This window comes from Macaca thibetana, chromosome 8 (assembly GCF_024542745.1).
Source record: "Macaca thibetana thibetana isolate TM-01 chromosome 8, ASM2454274v1, whole genome shotgun sequence".
Classification (NCBI taxonomy): Eukaryota; Metazoa; Chordata; class Mammalia; order Primates; family Cercopithecidae; genus Macaca; species Macaca thibetana.
Window position 1 is genome coordinate 42,437,856 of NC_065585.1, and position 19,958 is coordinate 42,457,813.

The 19,958-nt window shown below is 45.1% G+C and overlaps 1 protein-coding gene across 21 annotated transcripts in view; it reads right to left on the minus strand.

Moving 5' to 3' along the window:
* Window positions 1-19,958, minus strand: part of BAALC (BAALC binder of MAP3K1 and KLF4) — a 1,274,875-nt gene that overhangs the window by 522,719 nt on the left and 732,198 nt on the right. The window contains exon 1 of one of the 21 annotated variants that reach the window (XM_050800751.1): window positions 19,904-19,907. The exons of the other annotated variants lie outside the window; for them this stretch is intronic. The gene's annotated coding sequence lies outside the window, so the exon portion shown is untranslated. Of the gene's footprint in view, window positions 1-19,903; window positions 19,908-19,958 lie in introns of those variants that run through there. 21 annotated transcript variants of the gene reach the window in all.

Genomic DNA, 19,958 nt, shown 5'->3' on the forward strand with positions numbered 1-19,958 from the left:
TTATTGGGAGATAAGTGTAACTGACAGAATGGTGTGCAGGGGGAGAGTGGGGAGGGAGTGATACAGGGAAGGAAAAGTCACCGAGAACAGGTGCAGTTAGATGCCACGCACTGTGGTGAGCTACTGGAGTTGAATCCTGCAGAGCAAACTGGAAAACATCACCAAGCACATTCCCAGAAGTGTTCCCATGAAGGGCGAGGAGCCAGGGGTTTCTCTGTATTAGTCCATGTTCCCCAGAGAAACAGACCAAAAGGAGATATGAGAGAGAGAGACAGGGAATTGTTAGAGGAATTGGCTTATGTGATTGTGGGGGCTGAGAAATCCCATCATCTGCCGTTTGCAAGCTGGAGAGCCAGGGGAGCTAGAGGCATAATTCAGTCCGAGTCCAAAGGCCTGAAAATCAAGAGTGCCAACATCTTAGGGCAGGAGAAGAAGGAGGTCCCAGCTTCAGAAGAGTGAGCTAATTTGCCTTCCTCTACCTATTTGTTCTGTTGGGGGCCTCAATGGATTGGATGGTGCCTGCCCATACTGGTGAGGGTGGAGCTTCTTCACCCAGTCTGCAGACTCAAATGTTAATCTCTTCTACAACCCCCTCACAGATGCACCCAGAAATGTTTCACCAGCTATCTGGGCACCACTTAGTCCAATCAAGGTGACATATATAATTAATCATTACATCCTCCTCCACACCCACCAGGCATCGGAGAAGGGCTTCAGGGGATAGGGGGTGAGGGACGGGACAGCGGGGGTCGGAGGGGTGTTAATTCCCAGCCACTCCCAGTCTTCCAGCTGCTTGCCAAAGTGGCTTCCTTACCTTACCCTTAAACCAGTGGTTCTTGACTTGGGGTGATTTTGCTGTCCAGGGGACACTTGACAATGTCTAGAGACATTTTTGTTATTGTAACTCAGTGTGTGTGGAGGCTGCTACTAGCATCTAGGGGGTAGAAGCCAGGGATGCTGCTAAACATCTTACAATGCATAAGACAGACTGCACCCCCACCTTCGGCCCAAGAATTATCTTTTTTTCCCCCTTATTTTACTGCTCCATTCCAGTTGTAACCAAGAATTATCCTGCCCCAAATGTCAATAAAGCCAAGATTGAGAAACCCCACCTTCAACAACACTGCAGGTGCTGGCAGCTGGCCGTCACTGACATGCCAGAAACCATACGGGGATCTGGGACAGTAAGGACAGCATCTGCTAGGGTGCTCAAGACTCTGGCCTAAAACCAGTGACAAAACGCTCTCCACCTCGCTACCCCTCGAACTTCACTCCAGCTCTCTCTCTCCTTCTACTCTCACACGGCTAAAGACCCCCTACCCCTCTGCCTCCATGTCTTAGCACCCGATCTCATCCTAGCCACTTGCAGTCTGGCCTGCCACTGAACCCCACCCTCCCCCGCCGAGATCACCAGTGAAGTCGTCACTGCTAAATCGAATAAACACTTCTCAGAACCTGTTTTGCTTCACCACTAGTCTTTGAAACTCACCTTACTGGCTTTTGGAAACCTCACGGTGATCGCTCCGGTAAGTGAAGACTAGCCACTGGCACCAGGGCCAGGGGAACTAGCAAGGATTTGGAAACTGTGGAACCTGAGCCCATGTAAATGCAGGGAATTAAGGCAGCCTCCATGAGTCAGAAGCTGACAAGCAATTCTAGAAAACATGTCCTGGGCGCAAAGCCAGGAGGCATTCCAGGGGCAAGCAGCAGCCTGGTGACGTCCCCAGGAGTGCGGGGTGTGCTACACCAGAGCTGAACCTGCCCAGTGCTATGGGCGTCTGGGACCTGGCCAACAGGAGAACTGCCCGACTGAGGAAGTAGAACTGGTGCTGGTTCCAGAGTGTTCACGATGTGCTGGACACCGGTGCTGCAGAGATGATCCTCACGGAGTGACAGCCAAGTAGAGAAAGCAGTGAAGAAGGCAAGTGATGTGACCATGTGAATGGGTAATGGTAAAAGCATGTGGTACTAGGGCGGCAGAGAGAAGTCAAATAAGGCTTCCTGGAGTGGGTGACATAGTGACTGGGCTTTTTGGTTTTTATCATTTTTTTTTAGGACAGAGACTCGCTCTGTCCACCAGGCTGGAGAGCAGTGACGTGAGCTCAGCTCACTACAACCTCCGCCTCCTAGGTTCAAGCGATTCTCCTGCATCAGCCTCCTGAGTAGCTGGGACTACAGGTGTGCGCCACCACGCCCAGTTAATATTTTGTATTCTGTTTTTTTTTTTTCTTTTTTGTTGAGACAGAGTCTTCTTGCTCTGTCACCAAGGCTGGAGTGCAATGGTACGATTACGCCTCACTGCAATCTCTGCCTCCCAGATTCAAGCGATTCTCGTGCCTCAGCCTCCCGAGTAGCTGAGATTACAGATGTGTGCCACCATGCTTGGCTAATTTTTTGTATTTTTAGTAGAGATGGGATTTCACCATATTGGCCAGGCTGGTCTTGAACTCCTGGCCTCAAGCAATCCACCCACTTCAGCCTCTCAAAGTGCTGGGATTACAGGTGTGAACCACTGTGCCTGGAAAATTTTTTTTTGTATTTTTAGTAGAGACGGGGTTTCACCATGTTGGCCAGGCTGGTCTCAAACTCCTCACCTCAGGTGATCCACCCTCCTTGGCCTCCCAAACTGCTGGGATTATAGGAGTGAACCACGTGTGTAGCCAGGAACTGGGTTTTGAATGAAGAAACAGACCCCAAGCTGAAAAAAGAGCAAGCCGTCAGAAGAGACGACACCAGGTGCAAAGACTCAGCGCGAGGGCCGTGGCAGAGTCCTTAGGTGTGAACAGAGGGAAAGCGTGAGGAAGCGTCTGGGGTGGGGTGCGTAGCACCACAGGGGTGGGTCACCGAGGGCCTGGGATGCCCAGGCGAGGAGCCAGGATGAGCTTGTGGAAACTGGTCATGATTTTTAAGCCCAGTGTGATCAGATGTGACTGGAGACAGGTAAAAGGTAGCTGTGTCTGAACAGGCAAAGAAAATAAAGGCAGGCATGAAAGCATCAATCGTTTCTTCAGTAGATTTGTATTAAATGCTTACTCTGTGCTAGTCTGCTTTAGACACTAGTAGTACAGAGGTGGTAAACCAGGTGAGGCTCTCTGCCCTCACAAAGCCTGTCGTGTGTGTGTGTGTGTGTGTGTGTGTGTGTGTGTGGGAATAAGATGAGAACAAATCTACAAATAAACAGGAAGATACCGGATGGTATGAAGGCCTAGGGGAAGAATAAACAGAGTGACACGGTGGAGTCACTAGGGCTTCTGGAGGCCGGTAGGGAGGGACGTTCTCTTGTAGGCGGTGGTAGCTGAGCTGAGAACTCTGAAGAGAGTGAGCCCACTCATGAGGCTTGAGGGATGGAACCTTCCAGAGAGGGGGAAGAGTCCATGCAAAGGCCCTGGTGGGAGCTTGAGGAGGAGAAAGAAGGCCATGGAGGGTTGCTGTGGAAATCAAAGAGGGTGCGCTTGAGAGTAATTAGGAGTTCATTGACAGCCTTTGGTGACTGACTGGATATGAGGTAGAGGGACTTCCCATGTCCACTTCGGGAATGTGGGTACCCCCAGGCAGACAAGAGACAGCAGGATGAGCCCACCTGGGTGGAAGGGAATGCAGTGGGCTGAACAGTGGTTTGTCCAGTTGGATAGAAGAAGGCAAGTCCAAGACCTAACCTTCAGAACGAGTGAATGTGACGTTATGTGGAAAAAGGGTCTTTGCAGATCTAATTAGGTTAAGGATCTTGAGATGAGGTCATCTTGGATTTAGGGTGGGCCCTAAATCCAGTGACAGATGTTCTTATGAGAGAAAGGCAGAGAGGGAGATTGGAGACACAGACACACAGAGGGGAGCTGGCTGTGTGAAGATGGAGGCAGAGATGGGAGTTGTACTGCCATATGCCAAGGACAACTGCGATACCAGAGGCTGGGAGAAGCAAGAGGACATTCACCCTGAGAGCCTTTGGAGGCAGTGCGGCCCTGCTAACATCTTGATTTCAGCCTTAGGAGAATAAATTACTGTTGTTTTAAGTCACCAAGTTTGTGTTGATTTGTTACGGCAGCCACAGGATGCTAAAACAGACCACTCCATGATGAGTCTAGGGAGCCAGAAAGAGGAGTTAACTAGGCAGGTGGATGCACAGAGGTCCTCTTGGGAGAGCAGCCAGGGCAGAAGACGAAGTTCAGAAGCCATTTGAGCTTGCAGGTGGCCGTCTAAACCAGGGTCATTTTTGAGGGAGTACAGTGCTAGTCAGAAACCACCCTAGAAGCTCTCTCTCAGAAGCACAAAACAGAAAGCTTTCCAGATTCTTCCTTCAACAGATTTCACTCCCATAGAACCGAACACCCACACTATCTAATCAATAAGATACAATGTTCATATCAGAGAATATGTTTCTTTACATTTTAATGCCTCTTGATAAATTAAATTATATTTTGTCAGATTTTCTCTTTCTCTTTCTTTCTTTCCTTTCTTTCTTTCTCTTTCTTTCTTTCTTTCTTTCTTTCTTTCTCTCTCTCTCTCTCTCTCTCTCTCTCTCTCCTCTCTCTCTCTCTCTCTCTCTCTCTCTCTCTCTCTCTTTCTTTCTTTCTTTTTTTCTTTTTTTTCGGCAGAATCTTGCTCTGTTGCCCAGGCTAGAATACAGTGGCATGATCTCAGCTGACTACAACCTCTGCCTCCTGGGTTCAAGTGATTCTCCTGTCTCAGCTTCCCACGTAGCTGGGATTTACAGACACACGCCACCACACCTGGCTAATTTTTGTATTTTTAGTAGAGACGGGGTTTCACCATGTTGGCCAGGCTGGTCTCAAACTCCTGACCTTAGGTGATTCACCAATCTTGGCCTCACAAAGTGCTGGGATTACAGGCGTGAACCACCAGGCCTGGCCTCCCCTTCTCTTTTGAGATTATTTTCTTAAGTCAGTAGTGATTGCACCTCCTTGCAATTCTGGCCTTATGTAAGGCCAGCCCATTTTATATCCACCACAACTGAGAACATGTAAAGAGAAAGGCTAGAGGAGAGGAAGTGCCAGAAATGATCTTTATTAGTTGATGGCATTGTGCATCGTAAGTTCCTCCTGATGCCTCAGAGCGGGCTGAGGAAATGCTTCTGTTGCTCAAGCTGTATTTGCACCTCCTCATTACAATTCCTTTCAAAATGTGTCCACTCACAGATAGTGCGAGAGTGCCACCCAGTCTTTGCACCTGGCCTGCCCTTAACATTTGCAGGACCCAGGGCATGAGTACAAGTGGAGGCTCACATTTCCTATGCCTAAGTGTTTACAAAGTATTAAACCACAACATGTTAAGTAGAATATATTTTGTCTACCTACCTTAACAGTAACGTCCCAATGCTCTGGAAGGCCAGGATCAACCTCAGAACTCTTGGGCTCCTTGGAATTAAGCACCGGAATGTAGAATGCAGCCGACTGGGACAGAGGGAAGAGAGGAAGATTTATTTTTCCTCTTTACCCTCTGAGCTATTTGAGATTTTAAAAATCAATAGTGTTGTAGTGGAAGGTGTTGAGTTCCTGTCTACCACCTCTTCCCCAACTCTCCTTCCTTCCTTCAGATATCCATCAACCTCTGCACAGCCCACCGCCTTTTTGGGGGAAGCTGATTCTTAAGCACCAACTTGGCTGTCAGAGGGAGTGTGGGTCCTGATAAGTTAAGCCATTCTCTGCATGTATGTTATCATTATGTGCCCTGACTGGGGCACAAGACCCAAGCTGACCCAATCAACTGTCTTCGCTTTCCTCATAGATGTGGACAAGGTAATGCCAACTGTCTCTGGTAGCCATGTTGCAACCACAAAGGGCCCTGGGGATGGTGGGGGGGCAGACAAAGCTCTTACTGAGGATGGCAGACCTGAGAGACAAGAAGAATTTGGGCCCTTGATGCTGTCACAGGGTTCATTAAGAAGCTACCCTGTGTCTACATGGCCAGTTCACTCATTCCTTCATTCTACAAGTATTTATTGAGTACCTACTATGTGCCAGGCACTGTTTTACATGCTGGAATATAGCAGTAAATATAAACAGACAAAAATCCCCATCTTGTGGAACCTATGTTTTTGTGTGGAAAGAAAAAAGTGACAGACCATAAACATAACTAAAATAAGCAAGAATAATATGTCAGAAAGTTATGCTATGGAAAAATAAAAGCAGTTTGCTGGAATGGATTATCAAATACTAAATTCCTGTATGTATTGAGCATTATTTTCAGTAATAAATCAAAACATCCCTTTTAAGAATGCATAATTGTGCACTGGTGCTAGGCTTCTACTCAGAAGCCTGTAATCCCAACACTTTGGGCGGCCAAGGCGGGCAGATCACAAGGTCAGGAGTTCAAGACCAGCCTGACCAACACGGTGAAACCCCGTCTTTACTAAAAATACAAAAAAAAATGAGCCGGGCGCAGTGGCGCATGCCTGTAATCCCAGCTACTCAGGAGGCTGAGGCAGGAGAATCACTTAAACTGGGGAAGCGGAGGTTACAGTGAGCTGAGATCGTGCCACTGCCCTCCAGCCTGGGCGACAGAGACTCCATTTCAAAAAAAAAAAAAAAAAGTTATGATGGAAATGGGAGGATTCCTAGGGATTGTGATTTAAAAAGGCATTTGTCTTTGGACACGTGTGATAATCAAATTAATGAATCTTATGAACTGCCTATTAGTGTTGCAAAGGTATCAGATTCAAACAAAATAACAAAACAGCACACACACATACACACACACGCAGTGGCAGTCTTTGAAATCTGGATAACCAATGAGCTGGCGATAAAAGTGAAACTATGCCATCACGTGACACACATTTTAGAGATGCTCCTAAATTCTGGGATAAATCTGTCCAATTTCAAACATCATTTTGAAATGTACACAGAATTCCACATAAAAACTATCAAAATAATTTAATGTTAGGACAAGAACACAGTACATTAGAAGATAAAAATGCAAAATCTATGGAAGCCAAATGTATATGATCATATTTAATTTCAAGGCCTGGAACTGCTAAGTTTATTGACAAATTATCAGTCCTGATGCCAGTGAAATGTGGTGAGTGATGATCAGAGCAAAGTAAGCTAAATGATTGACAAGGCATCTCTGTTCTGTAATGTACTTCATCACTGAATTACAGAGATTGAATTTATTTACTTTGCTGTTGATATAAAGCACAATGAAGTGAAATGAGTCACTGCAAACTAGCAAATCCGGTGATACTACGAATTCTTGCATTCTTTTACGGTTGTCAGCCATGAGCCGAGTGAAAGTCAATGAAGATATTTTACACTGCCAACCTTTGCAACTTGCAAGGACAACTTGCTAATCACTCATGACATAGACTAGAAGTGAAGATTTGGGATAGGCATGGATGGGCTGAGGCTGTGGATGGTAAATATCTCCACAGTCAAGCTGTTATACCAGAGCTGTGTCCCCTCAATGCCACTGCATGCAGGGAAACCATCACCCTCCAGAACAGGTATGAAGATTTCAGACAAGTACGAAAGCCCGTAAAATTGACAGCCATGTCACAAGCAGGCAATTAAATACCTGACTTTTTTCTTGGCTGTGTGAGGAGATTGGCAATGTCTACAAAGAACTGCTTCAAACAGAAGCTCAATGTCTTTTGACTAGAAAAGCTTTCATTCATTTAGTTCAGTTATAAGAGAACTTCATTTTTTCTTTTTTTTTTTTTTTTTTTTGAGATGGAGTCTTGCTCTGTCACCCAGGTTGGAGCGCAGTGGTGTGATCTTGGCTCACTGCAAACTCTGCCTCCTGGGTTCAAGCGATTCTCCTGTCTCAGCCTCTGGAATAGCTGGGGCTGCAGGCACGTGCCACCATGCCCGGTTAATTTTTTGTATTTTTAGCAGAGACGGGGTTTTACCGTGTTAGCCAGGACAGTCTCGATCTCCTGACCTTGTGATCCGCCTGCCTCAGCTTCCCAAAGCGCTGGGATAACAGGCGTGAGCCCCTGCGCCCGGCCTACTTCCTTTTCTTAGAAAACTTTCCCTTTGTGAGGCCAGGCACAGTGGCTCATGTCTGTAACCCCAGCACTTTGGGAGGCCAAGTCGGGCAGATCACCTGAGGTCAAGAGTTCAAGACAAGCTGGGCCAACAAGGTGAAACCCTGTCTCTACTAAAAATACAAAAATTAGCCAGGTGTGGTGGCAGGTGCCTGCAGTCCCAGCTACCTGGGAGGCTGAGGCAGGAGAATCGCTTGAACTCAGGAGGTGGAGGTTGCAATGAGCCAAAATCGCATCACTGCACTCCAGCCTGGGCAACAGAGCGAGACTCCGTCTCCAGAAAAAAAAAAAGAGAGAGAAAACTTTCCCTTTGTGAGGTATTATGACTGAATGGGTCTGGCTTTGTAAATGAATCTACTTGCTCATCTAAACCCCTAGCTGTACGGTTATGAGGAAGTGCAGGAGTACTCCCCACTCAAGACTAGGGACTAAAAAGTGGGGCAAATCTGGTGCCACAGACTTTGATTTGAGTCAAGATTTTTTTTCCATTGCCTAAAAGACTTGGCTATTAACTCATCTGAAGATGTGTTAGAAAACAACACTTAAGGCCAGGCACGGTGGCCCACGCCTATAATCCCAGCACTGTGGGAGGCCGAGGAGGGCAGGTCACCTGAGGTTAGGAGTTCGAGACTAGCCTGGCCAACATGGTGAAACTCCTTCTCTACTAAAAATACAAAAATTAGCCAGGCGTGGTGGCAGGCACCTATAATCCCAGTTACATGGGAGACTGAAGCAGGAGAATTGCTCGAACCCAGGAGGCGGAGGTTGCACTGAGCTTAGATCACGCAGCCTGGGGGACAAGAGCGAGACTTCATCTCAAAAAAAAAAAAAAAAAAAAAAGAAAGAAAGAAAGCAAAAGAAAAAGACACTTAAAAGACTTAATAAAAACGCTTCCATAAGTATTTTCCTTAAACTGGCAGTGGTTAAATATACAAGGAAACTTTTATTCCACCACTTTAGGACATCACCAAATGACTCTAGACCTTCAGAACAGATTCTGAAGATATCTGCAGATGGTTTCTTGAAACACTTTTTTGGTTTCTTTTCTGTTTTTGAATACAGTAATTTACATTAGTTTATTCCACTTATATCATTTTAAATGGGAATCTTTTCTTAGCAACTGAACCTATCAGAGAAGATGGTTAAACCTAGTAGCAGTCAACGTTTATTAGCACTTTCTTTGTGCACATATTGTGTTGGAAGCGCACATATTAACTCATTTAACCATCAATAACCCTTTGATGTGGATATTACCTGCTAAACAAATAAATGTTAGTATTTTTATGCTATAGATGATAAAACTTAGACACAAAAGGTTAAGCAACTTGCCCAAGTTGCACAGTTAGGAAAGCCATTAAAACCCAGATAATTCTGGCATCCAAGTCCAAGCTTCTAACCATTATAGTATATATTTTGAATATATAAAATGTATGTAGGTGTATGTGTGTGTATTTAAAATAAGTGTTACATTAATACTGCTGCAAAAAATTACCACAAACTTAGTGACTTAAAACAACACCACTTTAGGCACATATTCACCATGGAATACTATGCAGTCATAAAAAAGGATGAGTTCATCTTCTTTGCAGGGACATGGATGAAGCTGGAAACCATCATTTCAGCAAACTATCACAAGGATGGTAAACCAAACACTGCATGTTCTCATTCATAGGTGGGAATTGAACAATGAGAACATCACACCTGTAGCAGGGTAGGGGGCTGGGAGGGGTAGCATTAGGAGAAATACCTAATATAAATGACGAGTTGATGGGTGCAGCAAACCAACATGGCACATGTATACCTATGTAACAAACCCGCATGTTGTGCACATGTACTCTGGAACTTAAAGAATAATAATTAAAAACAAAAAAAACAAAAAAACCACCACTTTATTGTGTTAGATTTCTGGAGGTCATTAGTCTGAAATGGGTCTCACTGAGCTAAAATCAAGGTGTAGTCAAGGCTGTGTTCTATCCGGAAGCTCTAGGGGAGAATCCATTTCCTTGCCTTTTCCAGCTTCTAGAGATTGCCTGCATTTCTTGGCTGTTGACCCCTTCCTCCATCTTCAAAGCCAGAAGGGTAGCATCTTCAATTCTCTCTGACTCTGACTCTGACTCTGACACCGTCTCTCCTGCCTCCATCTTTCATCTGTAAGACACTTGTGAGTACATTGGGATCACCCAGAATAATCTCTTTATTTTAAGGTCAGTTGATTAGCAACCGTAATCCCATCTGCAACCTTAATTCCTCCCTGGTATGTAGCATAACATATTCACATGTTCCAAGGATTAAGGCGTGGACATCTTTGCAGGGTCATTATTCTGCCTTCTACAATTTCCTCAGTTCAAAATTTAAAATTTACAAAACAGCCAGGTGCAGTGGCTCACACCTGTAATCCCAGCACTTTGGGACGCCGAGGTGGGTGGATCACTTGAGCCCAAGAGTTCAAGACCAGCCTGGGCAACATGGTGAAATGCCATCTCTACAAAAAATACAAAAATTAGCCAGGTATGGTGGTGCACGCCTGTAGTGCCAGCAACTGAGGAGGCTGAGGTGAGAGGATCAATTGAGCTTGGGAGGTTGAGGCTACAGTAAGCCATGATCATGCCACTGCACTCCAGAGCCTGGGTGACAGGGTGAGACCCAATAAATAATTACAAAACAGAAAGGTATGGAGTGAAATCTTCCTTCCTTCTCTACCTCCAAGTCACACCATCTCTTTCCCTGGAAGCAGCTGATGTCATCTGCTGCGTCCTTCTAGATTTAAGAGTAAATATGTATAATTGTCTTATTTTATTTCCATGTGTACCTATACTATACACACAGCTCCACGTCTTGCTGTTTCATTTAACAAATATGTCCTAGAGATCATTTGGGTTGATACATAAAGATCTGTGTCATCAGGCCTCCTTTAAATCATATCACCTTTTTAATTATAAATAAATATATTTAAATGGAATTTTATAGTACTTTACAAGTGGAAAGCCAGTGTCACTCACCATAAATAGGAAGCTTAAAAATTACAATAAAGATAAGGCCAGGCATGGTGGCTCACGCCTGTAATTCCAGCACTTTGGGAGGCCGAGGCGGGCAGATCACGAGGTCAGGCATACAAGACCAGCCAGGCCAACATGGTGAAACCCTGTCTCTACTAAAAATACAAAAATTAGCTGGGGGTGGTGGCACACACCTATAATTCCAACTACTCGGCAGGCTGAGGCACGAACATCGCTTGAACCCAGGAGGTGGATTTTGCAGTGAGCCAAGATCGTGCCACTGTACTCTAGCCTGGGTGACAGAGCAAGACTCTGTCTCAAAAAAAAAAAAAAAAAAAAAAAAAAAAAAAAAAAAAAAAAAAAAAGACTCTAACATTTGTCTAAACCAGCATTATCCAATGGTGGTCTACAGAAAATAATTTGGTAGGACTTCAATAAGTATTACTTGTAAAGGGGGTTCCATAATGAAGTGTTTGGGACACTCACTTTGACTTAAACAGCTTTGTTTGCTACCAGCCTGCTCAGAGCATTTATTATGCTCTTTGGCTAGAGCAGTGCACATGCAGATCATCTCAAGAATTTCATGGACCAGGCTTTCACGGCACCAGCCCAGACGAAACCTAATTAGGAAAGTGAAACTTTGCCTAAATCAGAAAATGCATGCTTTAGTCCATTTGGGTTGCTATAACAAAACACCATAGATTGGGTGGCTTAAAAACAATAGAAACTTGTTTCTCACAGCTCTTGGAGGCTGAGAAGCCCAAGATCAGAACTCTGGCAGATTTGATGCCTGGTGAGGGCCCACTTCCTAGACAGTTGCCTTTTGCTGTAACCTCACATGGTGGAAGGGGCTAGCTAGCTCTCTGGAGTATCTTTTACTAAGAGCACTGATTGTAATTACCAATAACCGTGACCTAATCACCTCCCAAAAGCCCTACCTGCTAATACCATCGCCTTGGGGACTAGGATTTTAACATAGGAATTTGGGCACAAACATTCAGACCATAGCAATTCAGTTCCAAAGCTAAATATAGGGATAATTGAGATTATCTGTTTTTTAAAATTGTTCATATGATGATAGCTTCCAGTTACCCAGCACCTATTTTGTGCTGGCATCTCATTGAATCTTATAACAACCCTGAAAAGATCTTTTCAAAATCTCCATTAAAAAAAAAAAATAAACCAATTAAGGGCCAGGCGCAGTGGCTCACATCTGTAATCCCAGCTCTTTGGGAGGCTGAGGTGGGTGGATCACCGGAGGTCAGCAGTTCAAGACCACCTGGCCAACATGGTGAAACCCCATCTCTACTAAAAATACAAAAATTAGCTAGGCGTGGTGGTGCACGTCTATAGTCCCAGTGACTCAGGAGGCTGAGGCAAGAGAATAACTTAAACCCGGGCGGCAGAGGTTGCAGTGAGCCGAGATCACACCACTGCACTCCAGCCTGGGCAACAGAGCGAGACTCTGTCTCAATAAATAAATAAATATAAACAAATTAAGGATCAAAACAACTAAATAACTGAGTTCATTCATTCAACACATTTTTATTATTAAGAGCTTAAGTGCTGGGCGCTCTGACTCCTCACTGTCTCTGCAGCCCTCATGACCTCTGAATTAGTTTCCTGTAACCAAGAGTAAACATTCCTGGAAAACAGGCAAACACAGCTCTACAAAGCCCCTAGCCCCCAGCATAGCCTGGGAAACAGTGACATGGTGGCTAAGAGCATGGGCTCTAGAGTCTGAATCGCTCAGAATCTCAGCTTTTCCACTGGAAAAACAGGGCTAGTGAGAACACCCTACATCACATGGATGTTGTGGTGATCAAGCAAGAACATACAGAGAACATGCTTTGCACAGAGCTGAGCACACGGATGTACCCAACAAATGTCAACTTGAACTGTGGGTCAAGACATGAGAAACCCAAGGATTCAGACTTTCTGTGGAAATACTCTTTGTCTCATCAATCTAAAACAACAGAGGGAGGAATGGAAAGAAAAAGGAAAAAAGGAAATCAAACAATCAAAAAATTTGATTTTCTAACAAAATCGCTTGGGATTGGTGGTGGTGCTGTGGAGTTAGCCTTGATATAATGCAAAACTCCCCAAATAGAGGTCTCAGCTCACCAGCCCCAGGGAAGGAGAGAAGTCAGAGTTGCTCTCCCAAGGGGGAACATTTCTGAACAGGAGCAAGGGCATTTAAAATGGCATACAGAATTTATAAAGCAAAAGAACCCTGATGCTAGAAATGAACTATCACAACTAATAGGAACTTAAGTTTATTATCCTTTAAAGGCAAAAGTAAGTCTGGTTGACTTATTAGAACCAGACTGGGCAAACCCTAATAAAGGAACAGATGCAAGCAATGATGGTGACTTCAGCATGGATGGATCAGGCTGATATCATCTGAAGCCCCTGATCAATCTGAATTTCAAAGACTGAGTCTACCAGACACCATGTGCCTTCTGAGGTGACATGATGGAGACAACCCAGAACTGCCTATGGAGAATTCTTGCAAATAAATAACCAAACCTGACTCAATTGAGTCTCTTCATTTTATGGTAAACATAAATTTAAATAAATGGAACACGTTAACTGTCATAAAGATGCATTTAGCCAAACCTAGAGTGAGGGAAACTACAGGACAAATTACTTTGCTTTTCAACAAATACATGGCATGAAAATGGAGGTGGGTTGGGGAGGGGAAGTTGTTACAGATTTAACAAGCATTTAGGAAATGCCAGAAAGAAGGAAGGAAGGAAGGAAGGAAGGAAGGAAGGAAGGAATGAAGGAAGGAAGGAAGGAAGGAAGAAAGAAAAGAAGGAAAGAAAGAAGGAAAGAAGGAAAGAAAGAAGGAAAGAAGAAGGAAAGAAAGAAAGAAAGAAAGAAAGAAGGAAAGAAGGAAAGAAAGAAAGAAAGAAAGAAAGAAAGAAAGAAAGAAAGAAAGAAAGAAAGAAAGAAAGAAAGAAAGAAGGGAGGGAGGGAGGGAGGAAAGGAAGGAAGGAAGGAAGGAAGGAAGAGAGAAAGAAGGAAGGAAGGAAGGAAGGAAAGGAAGGAAGGAAGGAAGGAAGGAAGACAGGCAGGCAATGTGTGGAGCTTATTTGGATTCTATTCAAATAAACCAACTGTTAAAAGGCATTTTTTTGAGACAACTGGGGAAGATTGAACTCAGACAGGATATTAGATGATGTTAAGGAGTTCTGGGTAGTGGTAGCTGTGATAAATACTTTTAAAAAAATATACAGAGACAAGGTCTTGCTGTGTTGCTCAGGGTGGTCTCAAACTCCTGGCCTCAAGTGATTGTTACCAAATGCCAGGGGTTTGCTCTAGGTCCTGCCACTTGCTGCACAGAAAGCCAATCACTGAGACAATGAGTACTGCCAGGGAAGAAGGCTTTAATCAGGTGCTGCCACCAAGGAAATGGGAGGCCAGTCTCAAACCCATCTCCCTGACTGACTAAAATTAGGGGTCTATATAGCAGGGAAGAAATTTAACCGTGTGTGGGGAAACAGGAATTAGGGAGGGGTAAGGAAGAGAAGTTGGTTAACAGGAAGCAGGTGGTCAGTTAGGTAATCATGAGGGGTGAAGGGTCTGATGTCTTATTGTCAGGACGCAGTGATCTGGTACATTTCAGCTCCTTGATACCATCTGGGAGGTTTGATGGTTGGTTTCTTGAGAATGAAACTCAGATAAGACAAATGTAACTTTCTCAAGTTTTAAGACTGGGAGGGCCCAGCCAGGCATGGTGACTCAGGCCTGTAATCTCAGCACTGTGGGAGGCTGAGGCAGGTGGGTTGCTTGAACTCAGGAGTTTGAGACCAGTCTGGGCAACATGGTGAAACCCCGTGTCCACAAAAAAATTACAAAAAGTAGCTGGGCATGGTGGTGAGTGCCTGTAGTCCCAGCTACTTGGGAGACTGAGGTGGGAGGATCCCTTGAGTCTGGGAGGTCAAAGCTGCAGTGAGCCACATTTGTGCCACTGTACTCCAGCCTGGATGACAGAGAAGAGAAACCTATCTCAAAAAAAACAAAAACAAAAACAAAAACAAAAAGACTGGGAGGATTAATTTATGTGTTTATTTAAAGAAACCATAAACATCAGTTCTATGGAACCGTTGAGCTGGTTTCATGATCCTCCCACTTTGGCCTCCTAAAGTGCTGGGATTACAGGCATGAGCCACCACACCTGGCACGTTACGTTTTTATTAAAGGACTTGTTGGTTAGAGATCAATCCTGAAGTATTTACGGATGACATGATATGTCTTCAGGAATTTGCTTTAAAATACTTCAGCAAAAACCAACAAGCAATTAAATAGAATTGTTTTGGGGGGCAGGGAAGGCCAGAGGAAACAAAAAACAGCGGGAAAAAACGTGGACAATGATTGAAGCTGAATGTTGGAGTCCATGGGGCTTCATGACCCTTCTCTCTATATTTGTGTATGTTTAAAATGTTCGAAAACAGTCAAATGAATAAAACTAATTTTTAAAATTTGAGAGCTGAACTGCAGAGTTTTCCCAGTTCAGATCAGATGGAAAACAGGTACCTGGTGAGATGCTAAGAGGGTTTCTGGTGCAGCCCTGGGGAGCCCTGATCAGCACTGCAGCCTCTGCAGACAGCTCAGGATGTCTGGTATTCACAAACACGGATCATGAAGGCGCCCGCACGGCGACTGTAAAACTGTCTATTTGACATGCTGCACTGGCTTTGATAACGTCTAACTATCTATGGGGCTAATTAAATTATTAGACTCAAAGCTGTGAGATGGCCCCGTTTACACGTGAAGAGTCTCTCTTCCAAAGCTGCAGCAACTCAGCGAATTCCCTTTGAAGTCATAATTACTCATCTGGAGTTGTTCCCAATCAAGTTGTTCCTCTGATAGTGATTTCCCAATTTACTCCTAACCCTTCCTGAGTGGCGAGATTGTTTATTTGGTTTCAGCACAAACAGATAAAGCTGGGGGCAGATCAGCAAAGAGCCACCCCATGTGGCCTGGAAGGGCCTGTTTGAATCAAGGTGCCCGGTTAGAGGGGCGTCTACTCACCAACAGGACTGAGTCCACTCCTCTGGAAAGGCTCAGATGAGGCCTGTTGACTGTGGCCCAGAAACACCAGTCTCTGAGATGGGGAAACTGTGTTCCCTTGACCCTCTCTGTCAGCACCCAGCAAGGTCAGAAAACGGGGCTCAATGCCCAAGCGGGGGACGGATTCAACCCCTTGAAGAGAAGTGACAAAGATCAACAGCATGGTGGGTGGAGAAGCTACTATGCAGAGAACCAAAGACCTGGGCTCCAGGCAAGGCCCAAACTCAGCCGGTCTCTGCATCCTCATCTGTGGTATGGGGGCTGAACAAAGTGGTTTCAAAGACTGTAGCTAGAAAATGAACTCATTTCTGGTTTAAGTGGCTTGAGCTTTTCTGGCAAAAGGAACAAAATCTCAAAAGGAAATGTTTACAATTTCCATCCTCACCAGAGAGGCAGTATAGCTTAGTGGTCAAGAAAGTATTCTGAAGCCAGATTGCTTGGGTTCAAGTGCTGCTCTGGCACTCCCCAGCACGGTGGCCTAAAGAATGTCATGCATCCTCTTGAGCCTCAGTTTCCCCCTCTATAAAATGAGGATAACAGCAGTACCTTCCTCATCGGTTTTCATGAAGACTAAGGAAACTAATACATGTGAAATATGCAGAACTTAAAGGATAAGTACTATCTATACAAGTGTTGCTATTATTTTTATCCAGAAAAGTAACACTTTACATACCTTTACAGCTCTAGGAATCAAGTATGATGCTGTTGAGGTTTTGTAGATTAATGAGACCACTCTCCATTAATTTTAGAGTTTAGAAGATAGACGTTTCTATTAAAACCCTGGCCTCGACAGTGATAACTATTATGATACTGAGTAGCATTTAGTGCACACTTCATTTTCTGACCTTGTTTTTAAGTCAGAAGGTTGGAAGGACATAGGGCTGGGAAGGGACCCTAGGATTTGCCAGCTGGAGCCTCAATCACAAGTTGCAGTCCCATCCCTGCCGAGTGACCTTCCATTTTCTGCTTGCATTCCTCCAGAGACGTGGGACCCACTTCCCTCCAACAGAGCTGCTGTTTGAAAACTTCCCCAGCAGAAAATGTCAAAAGAACTGGAGACTTTTAAACTAGAAAACAGAGTTTCATGGCAACATCACGGACATCAGATATTTGCAGAACTGTGATTATAATTATTGTTAACCTTAATAAGATTAACATTACGGATCATCTCTAATTTTTTGTTATTATGGTGATCGTGCATTGATCTCACACTATAAGCCAGACATTGTACAAAATGCTTCACACGCCTTCTCATTTAATCCTTCAATGACCTCATAAGACAGTATTATTATTCTGATTTTACAGTTGAGGAAACTGGAAAACAGTTATGGAAAACTCTGCCCAGGGACAGAGAGTTAATGAGGGGCAGAAATAGGATTCAAACCTAGATTGGTCTGATTTTGGAAGGTAGAATTAAAACAGCTTTGTGGAAGTTATCAGGACTCCAAAACACAGACTGCCTGGGAAGTGGGTTTTGGGTTAACGTGATGAGAACTTTCAAACGAGGCTGGACTCATTTCAGGCAATGGGGTGTTGACAGGTGTTGACACACACACATACACACACACACACCCTGCCTGGCATGGCACACTTTCTTGAAGGGGCAGTGGATAGATAGGCAGGGGCTGGGTCCCAGGAGGCTGGGAGGAGGAGCCCGGCTGGTAGAATGGGGCATCCATGGTAGTCTCATTGCTGGAGAAAATGCCCAGGCAAGATACCCGGAACTGCCACCAACATATGGTTTCCAGTAGCAACTGCTTGCTCAGTCCCGTAGACCCCGCCCCAATTCCCTGGGCAATTCACCCTTTCCCTGGCCCAGTCCCTTCAGGACTGAGCACGCTTCCCACTTCACGGAGAAGAGAGCTTACCAGGCATGAATTGTCTCAACTGTCATCCTCCAGGCTGATGCACAAAGCTGCACCGTGGGCTCTGCATTCCATCCCATTCCATATGGCCTGCTCCAGGTCTTTGTTCTACCATTGTCCACTCTCTTTCCTGCACCCTTCTCCCCTGGCCTGTCCCGGCTTCTTTCCATCAGGCTGCACCCGTGCTAAGACTGGGTTTTTGAAAAAAAAAAAACAAAAAACCAGACAAGGAAAAATAACTCTTTGATCCTGCTTCCAACTCCCAGTAAGTGTTGTAGGCTTCCTTTTCCAAGCTGACCTTCTCAAAGAGCAGGTGGCACTAGCTCTCTCCTTCCTTCTCCTGGCATTTCCCTTCATACCCCCACCTGGTTTCCTACCACACCATTGCAGGGAAACAGCTCCCACCACAGACGCCACTGATCATACCATTACTGACATCCAATAAACCCCTGTAGGTCTTTTCTTACATGATCTGATCTGTTATTCACTCTCTCTTTATGAAACTCCCATTTCTCTCGGTTGCTGTATAACACTCTTTCCCAGGTTTTTCCCTTTCAGCTTTCCAGCTCTTTCTGGATCCCCTTTCACTTGGGGCCTCTTATTTGTTTGCCAGGGGTCATCTGAGGCTCTGTTCTCAGTCTGGACCCATCCAGGACCATCCACCCACACAGGGCCTGCCCCACCACCTCCATGCTAACCACTCTCCCAGTCTAGAGGTCCAGCTCCTCTCATGATCTAGGCTTCTGCATGCAGCTGCCGCCTGGGTGGTGCTTTGGTTTGAATATGTCACGTCCACAACTCAGATGTTGAAACTTAATGGCCAATGTGATGGTATTCAGAGGCGGGGTCTTTAAGAGGTGATTAGGTCATGAGGGCTCCACTCCTCACGAATGGGATTAAAGTCCTTATAAAAGAGGCTTCACACTGCACAGTGTTCAGCTTCCTTTGCTTGCCCTTCCTCCTTCTGCAGGGACACTGCTTTTCCCCTTCCAGAGGGTGCAACAACAAAGGATCATCTCGGAAGCAGAGAGCGGCCCTTACCAGTGAGGAAAATGCTGCTACTTTGACCTTGGACTTCCCAGCTTCCAGAACTGTGAGAAGTAAATTTCTGTTCTTCATAAAGTACTCAGTCTTGGGTATTTTGTTATAGCAGCACAAATGGACTAACGCGGGTGGTTCTGTACCCTCATCCTAGAAAAACCCCAAATTTCCAATACACACAAATCTTCCAACAACTTTTGGGAATTCCTGAAAGATGCTTTAACGCTCCCCAAACATCCTATGTGATCTGTAGTTTTACAGCTTAGAAGGCCCCAGGCTAATGCAAAACTTTCAGGATCCTCTGGCCGGGCTCCCTCAGTGCTTCCTCCTCATCTCAGGAGCGTGTTCCAAGGCCTGCTGGTTTTGACTTCGCCTCATCCCACCAAGGCTGCATTGCAGACACATTGTCTTTCTTCCGCCGTTTGCTTCACTTTTGTCCCTTCTCTCAACCCCCGATTTTCACACTTTTTCAATAACTACGTTCCCACACATTGTTTTTTATTATAACCCTCTCCCTTTTCTTCTTCTACACTATTTATAGAACCCAAACCAATTATTGCATATCCGTTATCTTTTCAGCTCACTGAAAGTTCTGGGGAGAAGAGAAATGGCTCACAAAAAGACAATGAAATGTGATAGATCAAGGCCATGAATGAAGATGACACATGGGTGCTCCTCTGCCCTCCTCCAGGGGCTGCAGTGGGCCCCAAAGCACAGGCCAGCTGAAGAAGAAAGAAGTGGTCTTTCCCAGCCAGGACTCCCAGGGGATCCAAAGCATCCAGGAACTCATAAAAACAGCACGGAGCCTCATGACAATGCTGAGGGTGGATGAGAGGAGGAGCGAAAGGAGGAACATGCCGGCTTGGAAGGGCTGTGAATATTCTGCTATGAGTCAGCTTTCCAAAGGCAAAAACAGGCTTAATCCCCAAGTCCCCCTTTCTGCACCCCTGTGCTCTTTGGCTGCATCTTCCTTCTCCA